At 45.0% G+C, this 18,611-nt stretch overlaps 1 protein-coding gene across 1 annotated transcript in view; it reads right to left on the bottom strand.

The window, feature by feature from the left end:
• The window catches only part of LOC122392292 (probable 3',5'-cyclic phosphodiesterase pde-5), a 55,465-nt gene extending 36,973 nt beyond the window's left edge, over window positions 1–18,492 (bottom strand). Inside the window, exons 1-3 of the mRNA XM_043386986.1 lie at window positions 18,428–18,492; window positions 15,976–16,057; window positions 15,076–15,149 (exon numbers count right to left, since the gene is read on the bottom strand). The gene's annotated coding sequence lies outside the window, so the exon portion shown is untranslated. The remainder of the gene's footprint in view (window positions 1–15,075; window positions 15,150–15,975; window positions 16,058–18,427) is intronic.
• Between the last annotated feature and the right edge of the window lie 119 nt (window positions 18,493–18,611).

The raw sequence follows: 18,611 nt of genomic DNA, 5'->3' as shown, positions 1-18,611 counted from the left end.
TTTATTTAAATGATGGCAAATATTTTGACCCCCATTGAGGAGCCTTTTTCAATGCGAAATTACATGGAATAATAGTGTTTAAGAAGTTGAGACGCACGGGCAAAAGCACATAACAAGCTACCGACACTCCGTATAAAAAATAAAGCTCAGCTATACTTTCATATGCTTTATTGTTGTCATCCGAGTGTAATGCAGTGGTATCCATGCAGTGGTGTAATTTTATATCTCTTTGTGGGCGGCAGATGCACCCACAATCCTGAAATATGCTTCACAATGATGAAAATGCACCAACAGGCCACAAGTCTTTTATAAAGCTACAAGCGTCCTTTCGACAGCACTGCGCCATTCTCATGGTTTAACGGCGCCCTCCTGACCGTCTCGCCCCCAAGTCTCTGTCCACCGTGCATCCCTCGACTGTTCGGCGCCCTTCTGGCTTCTTAGCGCCCCTGGACCACATAGCGTTTTCAATCACTCGGTGCGCTTCTGGGAGGATGTCGCCCTTTTAATGGTCTCATGGCGCCCTCGTAACCGTCTGGCGCCCCTACGTCCCCACGAACTTAACATTACTGACTGTGCGGCGCACTTCTGATCTCTCTGCGCCCCTGGATCATGTAGCATTTTTAATCACTCGGTGCCCTTCTGGGAGAATGGCGCTCTCGTCATGGTCTCACGGCGCCCTCACAACCTTCTGGCGTCTCTTCCCTATGTCCCCACCACCTTATCGCCAATGACTGTTCGGTGTTAACTGGATGGCGCCCCTCTACATTTTTTGACGCCCTTCCGGTCACTTTACACTTTTAACCCTGTATTTGCTTAGTCAGACATGTCACTTGAAGCGCCCTTCAGCTAGCAATGTTATCAAATTCAATGTTAATTTAGGCTCCCACATAAAGAATATCCATTGCGCCCCCAAGCGGCCTGGCGCCCCTACAGCTGGGCACCCACAATCATTTTAGGAAAACTACATCCCAGTGTCTATGTATATAAAACATAGGCATATAGATAACCCTCGCCCGTATACGGTTTCGAACGGACTCCCTCCCCCTCGATTTTTCGCGAATAACTCGCGTAAAAAGCGGCCGATTGCGACAAAAATTTTAGTACCCACGCGTTGATGAATTTTACACCTACCCTGAAAATTTAATGACCCCTAACCCAAATGACTTTTGACCTGTGACCTACTTTTCGAGACCATGTTTGGCCGGAATCGCGATCCAGCGTATGTCGGCTCGCATTAGCCGCGCGTTTGCAGTCTTTCCGTGGTTTCAAGCGTTCAAACTTGTGATATGCTGTTGCTCCCATGCATAAGGATGGGTGTCAAGGTTACGTGAAGGTCAGGTCAGGTCATTGACCTTTGATGACCTCTGCTCACTTTTTCGAGTTTTACAAGTCTCTAGGCTAGTTCTTGGAGCTGAATTCGAATTAAGCAAGCATTTAAACATTTTACGAAGTATAGTTCTGGTGCCTTCGTAGCATGTTAAGAAGCTGTCAGAGGTGGTTGACACCTACTACGAAGCACTGGCAGGACCCATACTGGTTAACCTGACGTGACCTGATGCGACCTGGCCTAAATGCATGAAGACATCATCGGTGATCAAAACTAACATGATATTCGTGTTCAGCACCCCTAAAATCCCCATGGCATCCACACTTTACGACGATCTAACAGGTCCCGATTTCCCCGACTTTTGGGTCATTGACCTGACCTTGAAGGTCAACCAATGACCTAGGACCTAAAAATTGAGTGTCGTCGGCTTCCTCTCGTAACGGGCAACACGCTCGTTTTTTTTTTCTGCGAAGCTCTAGCTCAATCAGGAACGAAACAGCGATAGTGGACGGGGCATCAACTGATCGTCGCTGACCAACGGGTTGGTGGGTGGGTGAGTTGTACCTGTGGTACTGCGAAAGTGTCTCTGTCCGTGCTTTGACGTGAGTGAATGTGTGAATGCTGTGAATGTTTAGATTAGTAACCGCGGATACGGATTCTGAGCAGTAATCGCCACGCACTTTCAGAATGTGGATCGCTCATGATTGTTCAATACAATACAATACAATACAATACAATACAACAGTAAGGGGGAGTCCAACTGACCCCCCCCCCCCATACGTTTGTGGCTGGCAAAACACCAATACGGGCGAGAGATAAACATGGATATACAGAATAAAACTGATTCCAATGAGAATGTCAAGCCTCGCCGAGTTCAGAGTACACCGAAGTCAATACATTGGGATTTATTGCCCCTTCATGGTCATATCATTGGCTTGACTTTTATGCCGCATGATACCCTAATTTCCATATAGATTGGTTTGTGATTTAGACACAGCAATTTTCAAAGCCATGCATTAACCCGCGCATGACTGGGGGGGGGGGGCTCTACAGAGCCCCCCTCCCCTTTTTCAGCAATATTTTCTAAATCGTTTGACGGATCAACACGAAACTTGTGGTACCCTCAGAGGCATCAATTTGACACCTTGTGTTAAAATTTCAACTTATAGCTACCATGATTTGGCCGGAAATGACGTCAGAGTGACGTCATGTCGGCCGATTTTCATGCAAAATACTGAATTACGGCAAACGCTCTCAAGAGCTCAGTTTTAACCCGCACGGGGCTGGGGGGGTAAATTTTACCCCCCCCCCTCGCGAATTTGTGCAATATCTCAAAAACGGCGGCGCGCAGCGCCGCCAAACTTTCAGTACCTTTTCTTACATCAATTTGACACCCTCCCTGAAAATTTGAGCGAAATCCGTCGAAATTTTTTTGAGAAATTGACGTTTTAGTGACGTCATGTTCGCCATTTTCGCCTCAAAAACGGCAAAAGTTCAAACGCCGCTAACATCTTCATTTTTAAAGGAATCAAGACGTAACAAAAAAGGATATACGTAATTCTACTTTGTCTATCAAATGGCTATCTCGGTTTTTTGAAAATTTTGGATTTTGATCAAAATTTTTCCAAAAAATTGACTTTTTTGGGAAAATAATTATAAAATCCAAAATTTTGAGTGTATCGAAAAACCGGAATATATGTCAGAGAAGTGGTCTATGTGCACCTACATACCAATTTTTAGAAGAATCGGTTCAATAATGTGGGAGTTATTCAAAATTTTATGACGTCACGACACACAAAAAATAAGTTTTAGACCTCGTACGGAAACAAAAATAGCACCAATCGATTCGCCGTGAAAAACTGCATCAGATAGACACCTTTTTAGGCCTTAACAACCAACTTCAAAATTTGACCTCACTTGACCTGACCTTGACCTGACCTCGACCTGAAATTCATCCAGAGGTGGTCCATATCACTTATTGAGTGTGCCTATTGAATTCTATGATTAAAATGACCCATATAACATGTGTCGCACATGCCCTTTTCTATATTTTGTTTTTGGTGACCTGACCTGACCTGACCTTGACCTTGACCTCTGAATGATATTGTATTCAACGAATATTGTCTTGGTAGCCTAAGAACACGTTTTGGGCGATCAGTCTCAGTCCATGACTCCATTCTTCGGCAACTACGGTGCAAGGCCGATACTGTAGAACTTGCAATTTGTACCCTTGACCTGACCTTGACCTTGACCTCAAACTTAAAATTAAGTACATGTTTTTAGTTGTTCGTGATGAGATCTTTCGATTGGCGTTTGAATTTTCCAAATCGGACCATTAGTTCGGGAGATAACAGGGGGGGTAAAATTTACCCCCCCCCCAGCCCCGCGCGTTCGGCTGGAGACCCCAGCCCCGCGCGGGTTAAAGCTAGATCCATTTTCTTTGCATGAGTGGACTACAAATACACGTAGCTATCAAACTGCTATCTCGAATTTTCGAACTTTTGAAAATTTTGAAAAATATGTATTTACAATTACAAAAAAATATTTTTTGATTTTTTCAAAAAGTTTTTGACTTTTTGCAAAAACCGGAATATATGTGATATAACACACACTGATGAACTACCTTTGCAAGTTTTATCCCAATGTCTTCAAAAATAGCCAAGTTATTCGCATTATTGTCAAAATTTTACAATTTTATGTTTTTTCAAATCCATTTTTCAGTCCGTTTTTGACGTCGTACAGCAATATAAATGGCACCATCGTGTTCCTGAGCTCAAACTGCATCTGATAGGCACCTTTTTTGTTGAAAAATTTCATTTTCAAAATTTGACCTTTTCTGACCTGAAAGTGACCTGACCCCCGGTAAATTCAGCTGACAATGACCTCAAATGACACAGACGACACTATTTTCGAAATCTACTAGTAAAATGGACCATAAAACATGCGTCACGTGACCGATACATGATATACAATTTTCGTGACCTAGGATGACCTGGCCTTGCAGGGTTGTGCTTGACTCATGAGTTGAGTCAGAAATTTGACTCAACTCTGACTCAAATGAGTCAGATTTGAGTCGATTCGGATAAAATGTTGAGCTGTTGAGTTGAGTCAGATTTGAGTCGGACAAAAATATTAAGGCGTTGAGTTGAGTCAGAGTTGAGTCAGTAAATTAACTTTTGACGTTGAGTTGAGTCAAACATTTAGGAACATGAGTCAGCTGACTCAACTTTCTAGAAATAAGCTTTTCATTCCCCTCCCCCCCCCCCCGCTTAACAACTTCGCCCTGGCCCTGCTGCCGGATTTTTTTTTTCACCCTCGCCCCCGCTCAACAACTTTTTATCTGAGTCAATTTTGAGTCACCTCACTTGACTCAACAAAAAATTTGAGTCAAGTTTGAGTCGACTCATATTTTCATTGAGCCGTTTGAGTCATGAGTCGAGTCAAGGGAAAAAATCAGCTCCTTGTTTGAGTCAGAGTTGAGTCAGGGCTTTCTGAAGTTGAATGATGAGTCGAGTCGGCAAATTATTTTGAGTCGAGCACAACCCTGTGGCCTTGACCTTCAAAATTCGAAATAAAAGTTTGATACCCTCAGGGTATCTAAGGCATCCGTCAAGGAGTGCGTAAACCAAAAATGAGCCTGATCGGACCGGCGGTCCGGCGGTCAGAGCCTAAATTGTGAACTAGCAAAAATGTCGATAATTTTTACTTTGACCTGACCTGTGACGTCATCGGTGACCTCGAGGTCAATGAAAATAGATTTCACTTGACAGTTTTTCCAGGGCTATTAGACGCCGTTTGAATTTTCACGATCGGCCCAGTAGTTTCGCAGATAGGGGGGGGGGGGGCTCTGGAGAGCCCCCCCCCCCAGTCACTCGCGTTATGGAAAATACCCCAGTCATGCGCGGGTTAACAAACAAACATTATTGAATTTAGCTATAGAGCTAAATGCATGGCAACAAAGCGTGACCTTCGATATGTCGTTCTTACACAATGAAGGCCACATGCCTGGTAATGGTGACCACAGATGAGGTGCGATAGGATGGCTTTTTTAACCTTCGCCGGCCGGGGGGGGGGGGGGGTGCGGCCCCACAGTTTTTTTTCGCGATAGTTGATAGAGAGCTGAAACTTGGCATACCTGACCGATGATTCAAGTCGGTTTTTACGACACCAACCGAATTTTCACGTCAGGTCATGTCACTGACCTATGACGTCAGAACTCAGAAGTGAACCTCTTCATGGCCCTCAGATGTCGCAACTTCGCAACGCCTTCAGTGCCAGAAGAACTTTTACAGGGAAGTGAAAATTACAGGACGTAATATCCTCCAGAGGTATCACAACTTGTAGGTATATCTCGGATTTTTCCTAAAGATTACTTGAGGTCAGGTCGGTTACGTGACCACGCTATTATAATAAGTCAATGGGGAAAATGAAAACTGCTATGTTGGCGCTGGCAACGATCTCAGACTATCTCAAGCACATGGAACCGTGAGTTCATGGTCCTATGGTCCTTGCAAGGTCCTATGATTCGTTTTGAATTGTTGACCTTGCATGATGTCATTATGGCGTCACATAGGGCCAATAAGAGTTTTTCGTTAATAACTCCCGAGCAAATTGAGCCAGCGTATCGCGAAAGCCACCAATGGACTCAGGAAGACCTGCCGAATAAAATAATATGCGATATGACCTCCTTCGACCAGCTTCGTGACCTGGGGGGCTCTGAACTAACCTGGACCCGAGGTCAACACCTCAAGTTGACCTCATTCGAACAAAAATTAAGCCATTCGACGCGCCTGAGCGAGGCAAAAACGATGATGCCAAAATCGCGGCGCTACTACGTTTTTTTTTGTGAAGTTATTTATCAACCAAACCTGTGCCTTGGGCCACTTGACCTGATCTCAGAGGTCACCGGTTGACTTGAGACCTTAAACTCGGATACCACTCTCTGCGTCTCGTAACAGCGTCAACTTAACACCTACCCTTAAAATTCAATGACCCTTATCCAAATAACCTTTGACCTGTAATCTGTTTCTAAATGCTATGTTTTGCCGGAATCGTGATTCGCTGCAGGCTTACATACACTACATACCCTATGTCCGCTTAATTATTCGCGCGTTTGCATTTTTTGTGGTTGTTATAATCATGTTGATCATGTGAAATGCTTTTGTCATGTTCAATGTTTCAATCATGTGAAATGCTGTTTGTCCCATGCATTATAGAGGATTTTAAGGTCACCTGAGGGTCAGGTCAAGGTCATTGACACCAGTTGACTTTCGTTCACTTTTTCGAGTTTTACATGTTTCCAAGGCAGTTTTTGGAGCTGGTTTCGATTTTAGCACCCATTTGAACTTTTACGAAGTGGTTTTGGTGCCTAACTACGTAGCATGTTAAGAAGCTGTCAAAGGTGTTGACAGTTACTTTGGATACCCATGCTGTTGCTCCCATGCATGAGGATGGGTGTCAAGGTTACGTGAAGGTCAGGTCAGGTCATTGACCTTTGGTGACATCGGGTGACCTCGGTTCACTTTTTCGAGTTTTACATGCTTCTAGGCTAGTTTTGGGAGCTGAATTCGAATTTAGCAACCATTTGAACATTAACAAAGTAGTTTTGGTGCCTTCGTAACATGTTACGAAGCTGTCAGAGGCGGTTGACACGTATTACGAATACCCGTCACAACCCCTACCGGTTGACCTGACCTGACCTGACCCGACCTGGTCTAAATGCTTAAAGACATCATCTCTGATCAAAACTAACACGATATTCGTGATCAGCACCCCGGAAAACCACATAGCAGCCACACTTTACGACTTTCTAACATGTCCCGATTTTCCCGGTTTTCGGGTCATTGACCTGACCTGGAAGGTCACCCGATGACCTAGAACCTTAAAATTGGGTATCATCGGCTTCCTCTCGTGACGGGCAACACGCTCGTTTTTTCCGCGAAGCTCTATCTCGATCAGGGGCCAAACGCGAGGGGGGGGTCGTACCAACCCTCTCTTGTGCCGTCGAAGGACGCAAAATGGCTTGTGCCGGCGAGGGTTAACATCTCTCCCTCGAGAAATGTCGATTTAGTTTTTCACTTGGTTGGATATGTTTCGTAGATTTTTATTCAACAATGTGCTTTTGTGCATTCTTATTACATGCTCTTTGACGAACGACATTTCTGCGAAAGGCGCGTACTGTTGAGTGGGCAGACTTCAAAAGGCATTCTTCGAGCTGCTTTGTTGCACTGTTAATTCTTTTGATCCTTAATTACGGAGCGAGCGAAGCGAGCGGAGTCTTTCCTTAGATTAACGGAAATTTCTGAGTATGAGCGGCCGGCCGGCCGGCCGTGCGGACGCTTTTGCGAAGCTTATATCTCAGCAACCACTTGACCGATTTACACGCGGTAATTTTTGTAGGGTAGCTTCATTCCTTCTACCAAGTATTGGACTATTCCCGATGCATGTGGGTGACCCCTTATGCACGTGCCACGTGCAAAACGAAGAGATGTCAGTTTTGTAATTGTTGCAATATCTCGGTAACTACTTGGCCGATTGCGCTGAAAGTTAGCATGTAGGTAGGCACCCACTAGGCACTGCATATCCATGTGCCAGAGTTGGGGTGCTGCTGCACGTGCGCACGTGCAGGGGTCGATTCCAGATCTCGAGAACGGCTGGACCGATTGCGCTCAAATTCGGTACGCGGTTAGGGACCGGTTAGTAGGGTGCCGTGCAAAAGTCAGTTGGGACCTATGTTGCACGTGCGCACGTGCAGGGTACCGCTTCCAGATCTCGAGAACGGCTGGGCCAATTGTGCTCAAATTTGGCACATCGCTAGAGACCGGTTAGTAGGGTGCAGTGCACAAGTCAGTTGGAGGTACCCTCTCGAAATTTCGCACGTGCAAGGCCCACCCTCTCGCTCGCTCCGTTAGTCGCCCCCAAAGGCGTTATACTGGTTATGCAAGACAATGGCTGCTACACTGCGCGCTGCGTCCCCACGCATCAACAGAGGAGGCTTTCATGCCTACCCAGAGGGATAAACGAGGGTTTGTGTTCAATAGTCAAAGGGACAGTATCATCGAAAAAAAAAATCAATGTATGGAGCTGACTTTTTTTTACTAGCATTTCTTATTTTTCTGAATCAGAAAAACATAGTTTGAGGACCGAACTCGGTGAAAAATATTTTTTCATGAGCGAGTCATTTTCATGAGCGAACCACCACTACAAGCATGGCCGCCACTTTGGAAGCCTGCGAAATTACTACAGAACTGGCGCAGATAATACATTATTGACGCTACGCTTACGCGGCCGCTCTTCTGATTGAGTTGTCGTTGAGATCGAGACTGATCAGATGACGTCATACATATACGTCATACATTGGAGGGAGATTGTGATTCAAGCTGGAGGAATTCCTTTGTTGAGCCGCTAGAATCCGAAGGAAACAGCGGAAATTGCCTACGACTATTTAATGAATTTAACGGTGATGAATAAGTGCGAAAAACGTTTTGGCTTTATAAAATTTGATGAAATGACCAGGGTAAAAGTTTTATTACTGGCGGTCAATTCAAAACGGCGCAAACATTTAAACAGTGAAGATAGTGAAGCACGATTCAAAGTGTAGTACACCTTTCGTACTTTGAGCGGCGATAGCGGGATAACGGTGTGGAGCTTCGAGGATCGGTCTTCAGTTCCCGGACCAGAAAGGTGGGGCCTATGCAATGTCAAATTTCATCAAAATGGTGATACTGTCCCTTTAAAAGCACTTTTCGTTAGAATTGTGTTTTTTCCATTGAAAAAGAAAGGGTTTTTGGACAATTTTGCATAAACGATGTTTGGATGGATTGGGGTAATGCAACTGTTCAACGCACCACATGTATCATTTTAGACGCTTCCGCATTTAGCGCTTGTAATTTGTTTTTTGAATGTCTTAGCGAAGATAACCTGTTGAGCCATAGACCACTATATACCTATATATAGTGGTCTACTATATACCTATATATAGTGGTCTATGGTTGAGCACATCAGCTGCATTTGTGTTTGGGCTCACTTTCTTCATATGAAAGTTTGCCTTTTTACTTCTCCTTTTATATTTAAAGAAATTCAGTAGCTGCAACATCCATTATGCAGCAGTTTTTGCCGAAAGAGGGCTTGTAACCTTCCAAGACGTCACGTAACCTCGTGGTTTACCAGATCGTGGGTACAATTTTGAATTTTCCACTTCAGCATGTCATAGCCATTTGTCTACTCTCTCGTGTTTGCGAGAGTTTCGAACGGTTTTCGTATTTAAGAAGGGTTTGACTTTCTCCCATTGTTTTGACGGGAGGTCGCAAATATAGTCCGATGCTAGGTCACATATCGTAAATGCAAAACTGTCACATATTTCGCCATATTTTACCGTTTTTGACAGTCTCAAAGTTCACCGTTCATTCGGTGTAGCTAGCGTGATCAGTTTCTTTCTTCTTAAGGTTAGGTAGGTCATTTACCGTGACCTGGTGACCTGATATTCGGTGATCCGTTGCTACAATAAGTACAAGGTGTGAAGGAAATGTATATTGAAATGCTTTTGGAACTTAGTGGTGGCCGAAACTCGTCCTTTCTCTGCAACGGCGTGGGTTGAAATTTAGCGTTACGTTTTCTCACCTGGAAGACTGACCGGCGATGGCTGGCTCCTGATTGGCTCCGGCATCCTTACGTCACCGTTGTTAATGCTCGGCGTGGGACTGACCAGATCCTTTCGCACTCTGGTGAAACACACTCCCATCGGGCTGGCCTTTACATGGCTCAGAGCCGTCGGCTGCTGGCCGCTGGGTGCGCGCCCGGCCCGTCGGCAGCGGCGGCGGTGCAGCGGCCCGGCCCGGCCGGCCGGCTCCAGACGCGGTGCGCCGCTCCGCGCAGCCGGCGCCGGCCAGGGGGCGCCACCGAGCACCCACCGACGCCGACGGGCCCGACACGGCCGGCCCGGGGCAGCCCCGCGTGCCCTCTGACCCCTGCAGGTCCACCGGCGGACCTGCCAGGCCCACCGACGACGGCGGATAACACGGGACCACCTGAAACCTCCGACCCATCTGGGTTCACCGGCGGCACAGCCCGAGCTGACCTATTCGTCACAGAACACCTCCTCCTTCTATGTTCCCTGAGTCTTCTGAGCAATGCAGCAGGCCTGTAGCACGTCACTCTCGTCGTCACTCAGCGTGTTTTCTTGTCGAAATGCGTTGAAAAAAATTCATTTAGAAATCAGTTTCGAAAGTATGACCTCAGTTCAAGGTCATGAGCTGGACCTGGTCGAAAAATATGATATAAAATGTATTTTAAAAAGTTTGTCATACAGCCGATGCTACGTGGGGCCTCTTCTGGAAATAATCGTGAAAAGCCTGAAGGCGCAGACAACACTGAAGAGTGATAATAGGCCCACCCAAAACCAGTTTAGCCGACGTGCATGCGTTTTCGGCAGTTACTTCAGAAGTAGGGGCAAGATACAGGTAAAAATACCTCGTCAATGCTTCTTCGATGCATGGATCATGTAGGCATGAATGAAATAAATCACGTATAATCAGTGGGTAACTGAATCCCCTCCATATTGGCATACTTATCTTTGCGCGCTGTCGTCTCCTTTGCTCAGCCGCATGGGTAATCGACTTTTGTGGTCACTTGATATTCTCATTTCCTCATTCGGCTAACTGAGCTCCGCAGTCAGTTAACATTTATGCATGCGTAAATGTAGTAGAATGAGGATTAAAACAATTATTTATACCAGTTGTCGTGTCTTTCTTCATTTTCATCCTGACGTAAGGGAACTTTGGGAACGAAGTCTTTGACGAATTCCGCGAGGAAGCAATTCGATGCATGTGCTGAACGTCTGACTTTGTCTGCACTTCTTCTGAAATGCATGCATGCTGTCGTCCAAATTAGGCATGAACATTGAACAAGCTGTATGCTCGAATACCCAACAAAAGTTCGAATCAACCATTTTGCGCGGTAGTCAATCCTCAGATGCATCATCTGCCCCGTCGTGATACGCCGAAAAGAATCAGTTCTCGTTTCTTCGAATCGTTTTTACATACGACTGATTCCACGACAAATCTTACCTGGTTGACTTACGTGGTTGGGCTCCTTTTGCGTCCGGGGAGGAAAATGGTGGAGAAAGTGAGAGAGGAAGGAACAAGGAACCCTGCATTTAACCCGCGCCCTGCTGGGGGGGGTGTTTGAACACCCCCCCTTGTGGTTTTTCGCGAATATCTCAAAAACGGCGGCGCGGAGCGCCGCCGTTTTTGGTACACCTTATCATACATCAATTCTACACATGTTGTGAACGTTTCAGACCAAGGTCATTCAAGGTCAGGTCACCAGGTCACTTGAAGTGACCTCACCTCATAAAAAGTTTCAATGTCTGTCATAGCTACACCGAGTGACCGATCGCTTTGAAACTTTCAGCGATTGCTAACAGCAATAGCATGTACAAAATGTATATCTCAGAATTTTGATATCGATGACCTAAGGTCAGGTCAATTTTGCGACCTCCCCATTATAAGTCAATGGGAGAAAATTGAAATGCGCCTCTTTTGGACGAAAGACATTATAAACACTCCCAAACACTGAATTACAAGTGGTGTAGACACACTGAACATGAAAATGGTGTCCGTGACCCTTGTTTATGCCCTGAGGTCATCTTAGGTCACGAATGGTATCTAACAGTTTTTCGTAAATAACTTTTGATACAGGCATGCTAGAGCGATGAAAACGCCTTAGATGTGTTCAGCTCGACAATACGGATCGACTGATATGCAACATGACCCTTTCCGGTCAGGTCATGACCTTGACCTGAGGTCAAATTTTCAAGTTGACCTTTCAAGGTCAAGTTATAGTTCATTCGATGCGTCTTGACGAGAGGAACACGATGCCGGTAAAAGTAAGCTCGTACAAGGCTTGGGTCAAAAGTTATTGCAGAAAAACTGTTTCCGAAAAAAATCGGCTATTTTTGCAGTTTTTGCCCCCTGCAGGCAAAACCGTTGACGTTAGGTCAAATCTGAGACAATTACTCAGAAAGGGCGTTAATAGGGCTATCGAATGCGCTTTACCGCGGCGCTGTAGCTCTATTGGTTCCCGAGTTATGCGTTGACTTCTTGGAAATTGTCGACATTCGACCTGGAAATCGGCGAAATTTTGCCTTCAATGACCTCTGGTGACCTGACCTTTGACCTGACCAAAAAATTGACCGAAGTAATTTCCTCATTATTTTTGTCGCTCTTTCGAACGCCGCCTTCCGCGTATCGCTACGTGGCCCAGGAGCCGAGTTAGAAGGGTGGGTGTTCAAACACCCCCCCCCCCAGCAGGGCGTGGAAATCCAGGACCCCCAGCCGGGCGCGGGTTAAGAGACGCGCCAGTCAGTAGGAAGTTTGTGCTGTAGATTATGCATGTACAAACTGACTGGAGAAGTGAGTCTCCTTCACAGATTTACAGGAAGTAATTACTAAATGCACAAAAGTTCAGCATGGAGAAAGGTTTGGAACTGTCCTAATTCTTAGTGTAGGTAGAGCTTTCACATTGGGTAAGAGTACAACGCATCATTGACATCGCGATCTAACATAGATTTAAACGTGTTGACATCGTGAGCACACACAGTTTGAGCGGGGAGGGCATTCCATACAGAAATACATCTTTGAGAGAACGAGCGCTTCCTAATGTCAGTGTTTATGGCAGAGGGAAATATTTTGTGGCAATGGCCTCGTGTACGATTCTGAGGCAATGTACCTCGTGTACGACAAATCGACAAATAAAAAATTAAATTTGCACCCACATATTTTATTTTTCGTTTAAAACTCGTCTATGGGGTTGTGATGGGCGGGGAAGCCAAAATTGGCAAGGATTTTTTCTTCGAACAACGGTTTCCGAGATATAGCCTCGGGCAATTCCTGGAGGTCACGCTGCAACCTTATGTTTGGCGGCTTATAACTCAGAAACTATTGGTTTTCTTTGATAAAAACTGTATATGGTTCAACTCGCAATCAACCAACGAACTATCTCGGATTTTCAATTTTTGACCATTTTGATCACGTGGCCTTTTGAGCTATTTTCGAAGAGTAACCTTGATATTTTCCCCACTGAAAGTTGCAATTTTGTCTGATGGCGATTAAAGCCTTACTATTTGTCATTCATATGCGATAATAAGAAAGTGGTTATCGGCCTGTGTTGACCTCATGTCAGGTCATTTTTATGACCTGTCCATTATTACGAGCGGGAGCGACAGCGAGATCTCGAGAACAAAGCAAGATAGCGACAAGCGGTAAACGGTACAGGGTATACACGGATAAGGTTTACAGCTTTTACTCTGCGGTCATTTTCAGGTCATGTGAAAGATGATATCACAGGGGTAAAAAGAAAGTCAAAATAGCGGCACTACATATATAGGAAGTTTTTCTCGAATAACTTTCAAAGTATTTCAGCTAGGAACAAACTAATAGCACTATCGTGATCCCCTCGTCGATCCGCATCGAAACATATGTATGTTGACCTCGAAAGGTCAAGGTCAAAAGTTGACCTAAGGTCACGTGACCTATAAAGGTCATCGTGTATATCATTCGATGCGCCTTGACGAGCTAAACACAGTGAGCCCATCTGCGCAGCTGAATCTCAAACCTGTAAGGAGTTATTAGCAAAAACCTTTGGTGACCTGACCTCACATGACCTTACAGTTGCCCAAGAGCAAAGAAAGTCTCAAGGTAGTCAAAGTTGATTGTATATGAAGTCACTCATGGTATATTAGGCAATTCCGGCGCGTTTTAGTTTAAAAATAATTGGGAGCTGATTTTTCCCCAATTGACTTATAATGGGGTGGTCAAGAATTTGACCTGACCTTAGGTCATCAATATCGAAATTCAAAGCAAATTTGCGCTAGGCCAAAGCAAACACAATGGTGCCTGTTCCACGTCTCTTTCTTTATTAGATCAAAAGGTACAGCCAAAAAAGGAAAATAATTGTCGTGTGTTCAATGGGTGACCTCGGATAACTTTCAGCAGGTCACTGATGCAAAGCTGCACCAGTGCCATCAATAATAGCCCAACTCAACATAATTCATAAGTATTTGAACCGGTCAGATGCGTTTCGGTGGTAGCCGATATTTCTACCATTGACTTATAAAAGGCAGGTCACAAAAATGACCTGACCTGTGTTCAACGCAGGCCGAAAACCACTTTTTTATTATCGCATATGAATTACAATTGATAAGGCTTTAATCGTCATCAGACAAAATTGCAACTTTCAGTGGGGAAAATATCAAGGTCACTCTAAAAAAAAAAATAGGCCAAGAGGTCAAGTGATCAAAATTTTCAAAAATTGAAAATCCGAGATAGCTAAAATGTTTGATGGTTGATTGAGAGATGAACCATATAAAGTTTTTATCATAGAAAACCTATAGTTTCTGAGTTATAAGCCGCCAAATATAGGGTTGCAGCGTGACCTCCAGGAATTGCCCGAGGCTATATCTCGGAAACCGTTGTTCGAAGAAAAAATCCTTGCCATAGCTGGCTTCCCCGCCCATCACAACCTATTTGACCAATAATAAGCAAAAAATAAAATATGAGGGTGCAGGGCACTTGTCGATTTGTCGTGGAATACGTCAGATTAATGCTGAAGCTTAAGGGTATGGAAGAAAAATAATGAAGAGTCTTACCATGAGCTAATTGATTCCCCATACCACATGCTATCAATTTATCGTCAGAAATTGAAACGCTGTATTGTTTCAACCAAGCGAACCGCCCACCGACACCACTTACCTTTGCCGGAGAGAGCTGGAGACCGCCCTGGAGACCGTGACCGCCCGCTTGCGGTTGTCTTCTGGCTCGAATCGCTGAAACACAGAAAAAACTAAGTAACATAATTGGCTTGCAAAGCCGAACACTTTCAGGGCGGCCCCTCTAACCGTTTCCACTGGTAGTTTATTTAGAAAAATATAGTAACAGCCGTTTTCACGACGGCCATCTGGTACATATTTGGTGCACATCTGGTGCAGATCAGGTGCAGATTTGGTCAAATCAGGTTCAGTGTGTCTCTTAGTAGCTGTCAGCTAGGGTTACATTAATTGCTTATATGCCTGCTTTGTCGTATTAACTTGTCGTCTCGCGGTTAGGTTACAACTTACAACTGTTACGAGTAGGTATCCATGTGAGGCAGTCTGAAGGGCCGCATGCTCATACAGCGCAGGCCAGTGTAAGCATCTCTATCTGGTCATGTTCCAGTCTCATCCAAACCTCAGACACATCTCGCCCCTACCACTGCTCGGCTGTGTGTCTTTCCCGTTTCCGTAGCGCAGGAATATGATATAGGTATATTTGCAAAGTCAGTTCAACTAGTTACACTTGTATCTAAGATCATACAAAAGAAGTTAAACTTTGTAATCAAAGTCCGCTTTGACTGTTAAAAACTATGAACGCTGAACAGTTAAGTGCTGAAACAATCGAGTGATGTTAGGGTGTTGACGCTTAGGTTGTTAGGTTGTTGACGCTCAGAAAGAGAGAGAGAGAGAGAGAGAGAGAGAGAGAGAGAGAGAGAGAGAGAGAGAGAGAGAGAGAGGGATAAAGAGAGAGAGAGAGAGAGAGAGAGAGAGAGAGAGAGAGAGAGAGAGAGAAAAAAAGAGGACAGACGTGCAGCCGATTCAATTAGCTGCTCTGTCTTACCTGGACTCATAAGCGTCCGGGGAAGGCGAATGAAGACTGGATGTCTCAGGAACCGTCAGACAGTTGGAGGTGGCTCCGTCACCTGTGGAATGAACAAAACATTTGAATTTTGCTGGCTTTTCTCAACAGGTCGCTGTTTTTTTTTAGTCGAAATTAAGCATTGATTATTTTGAAACTGCTTGTAGATGTGAATGTGATTACCTATATTGTTTAAGCTTGGAATATATGAGAAACTTTCCGTTATGTGACATGCTTTTTGTGAGTTAGGGCAACATTTAATAAAATACAATGTTTTACAGATTGTGCACTTTTATTGATAAATTGGTACATGTCTTTATGACCCCATTTATCTGTTTTGCGCAGCATGAACCGTAAATGCCTTTTGTGTTCTTGATTAGATTATAACTCCGCCCATACTCCGCCGGAGTCCAGCAAAGTGTGTCGAACGAGATCTGAGCCTGGTACGACAGCATAACATCGGTTCCATTCAAAATATGAAAACTCATCATGGATCGCGGTTGAAGATGAAGAAAGAAATATACCAGGGTGTTTTATAACTACGAGAATCACGTAGGATATCGAACTTAAAAGACCTAATGCTCGGGCGCAAATAAATGCCGATGCTCTGTATTAGCCGTTTTCACAACGGGTTATCCGTCGAATGCACCTAATTTGACCAAATCTGTACCTAATCTCTTTTACAGCAAATATCTTTATTTTATGAATTTATTTCAGTGTTTTAATGGATGATACTCACTGTTAATATGACAAAGCAGGCATATAAGCAATAAGCGCAACCCTAGCTGATAGCTACTAAGAGATACTGATACACTGAACCTAATTTGACCAAATCTGCACCTAAGCTGCACCAAATGTGCACCAAATGTGTACCAGATGCCGTCTTGAAAACGGCTAATGTGTGTCAATGACAAGCGTAGACCAATCTTGCAGACTTTGGCGTCGTCTCTCATGTTAGAAAAATACGTGAGATACGGGAGTCAATACGTGCTAGAAAAATTTGGCATAGGTGACTTGTTTGCTGACAAGTCACCGTGTCTCTAATCCGAGGCAGCTCACCGACTATTTTGCCGGTCTGTGACCTTTGAAGCCGCCGGGCCAGTGTCGCTGCGGTCTCGGGGTCGTCCGGCCCGGCCCGACCCGTCCGTGCCTACGATCCGTCCCGACCCGCCCTGCGACCGGGCCCGTCATCCCGGCGGCGTCTCTTCATTAGCCGGCCCTCCATCGACCGAGGTGGCCGTCGTTGGCCGCTCGATTCCATCTCATATTCAGCGTTATTAAGGTCCATCGGACGAGCGACAATTTTAGAAAGTGGCCACCATCGACCTTCAGATTGTAAGCTATTGCAAAAGTTACTAAAGAGCCCGGCCAGCCGGCCGCTCAGGTGGAGTGGAATCATCAGGGGCGCGGAGAGGAGGGGAGGGGAACGGGGTGGTCGGGCGGACGGTCGGTCCAGGCCTAAGGCTCGCTACATGATACCTGAGCCGGCCGCATCTGAGCAACAGACGACCACGATCCGCCGCGTGACGGGCCCTCCGACGGACCGACACAGGCCGTTGCCATGGCGACGTGAGAAACACGATCTCCGGGTCGGTGCGCTTCTAACCATCTGACCACTCCGTGAGCATGGCAAACACGGAACGGGACAGGGCTAAATATGGAGTGCTTACGTAACACGCAGAGTGGGCAATGGATAGGGAATGGATATGCTATTGCTTACTGCACAAATAGGCGCTCTCTACTTATGCGATTGAAATTTCATCACATTCAGCAAGCGCTGAAGAGCCGAAAGACTTCGAGCATCTGTACTTACGAGGTAATATAAAAAGATTCAGTCTAGGTAAACAGAAATCGGTCGTGCATTGACAATATTTTATAATAATAGCGAGGACTTGAACGGGGCTTAATAAAAAGCATAGCTGATTACACGAAAATTTGAAGATTTTAGGTACGATCACGGTATGAATGTTCGCAGCCAGATATGGTTCTAGCATGGATGAAAGAACCTTCATTCCATGTACGTCGTATTCCTTCATTCCTCGTATTCCTTCATCCATGGTTCTAGTTTTGCTCTGAGATTATTTGGTATTTGGACAGCTTGCCGAGATACTGCAATGAGTGGCGATAATAAAAGGTAACTGCCTAGAGAGCATGAGAGCATATAAAAAGAAACGTTGATATTGACTCGATTTTAGGATCCAGAAAGCAAAAACAGATACACATAGAACGTGACGAAAATGGTTTTGAAACACATGTCTCAGCTCGCTTGCCATAGATCCCGCATACCAAAGCAGCAAAGAGTAAAGAACAACATACTTTAAACATTTCGTTACACCCTATAGAACATTGCGCCCTTACTTAATGAAAGTATGCACGCGAAAAGGCTTGCCATGACATTGTCATTGACATAAGACTCAGTGACAAAGTGACATACCGTTGGCGAGTGGAGGGAGACGGCCGCCGGAGCGTCGTGAGATGATCCGTTTGCTCGGAGACAGGGTCATCTGTAACCAAAGGCATCGCTAACCAATAGTGTAACCAGAAGGTATCCATTTTCGTAACCAACGACGCGTCGCCTTGTTATTTAAAGGGACTATCCCACCTTTAACATGGGGTTT

The sequence above is a fragment of the Amphibalanus amphitrite genome, unplaced genomic scaffold (genome assembly GCF_019059575.1).
Source record: "Amphibalanus amphitrite isolate SeventyFive unplaced genomic scaffold, NRLGWU_Aamphi_draft 000022F_arrow, whole genome shotgun sequence".
Taxonomy (NCBI): domain Eukaryota; kingdom Metazoa; phylum Arthropoda; class Thecostraca; order Balanomorpha; family Balanidae; genus Amphibalanus; species Amphibalanus amphitrite.
Note: the sequence above shows the minus strand (reverse complement) of the source record. Positions and strands in the feature narration are given on the sequence as shown.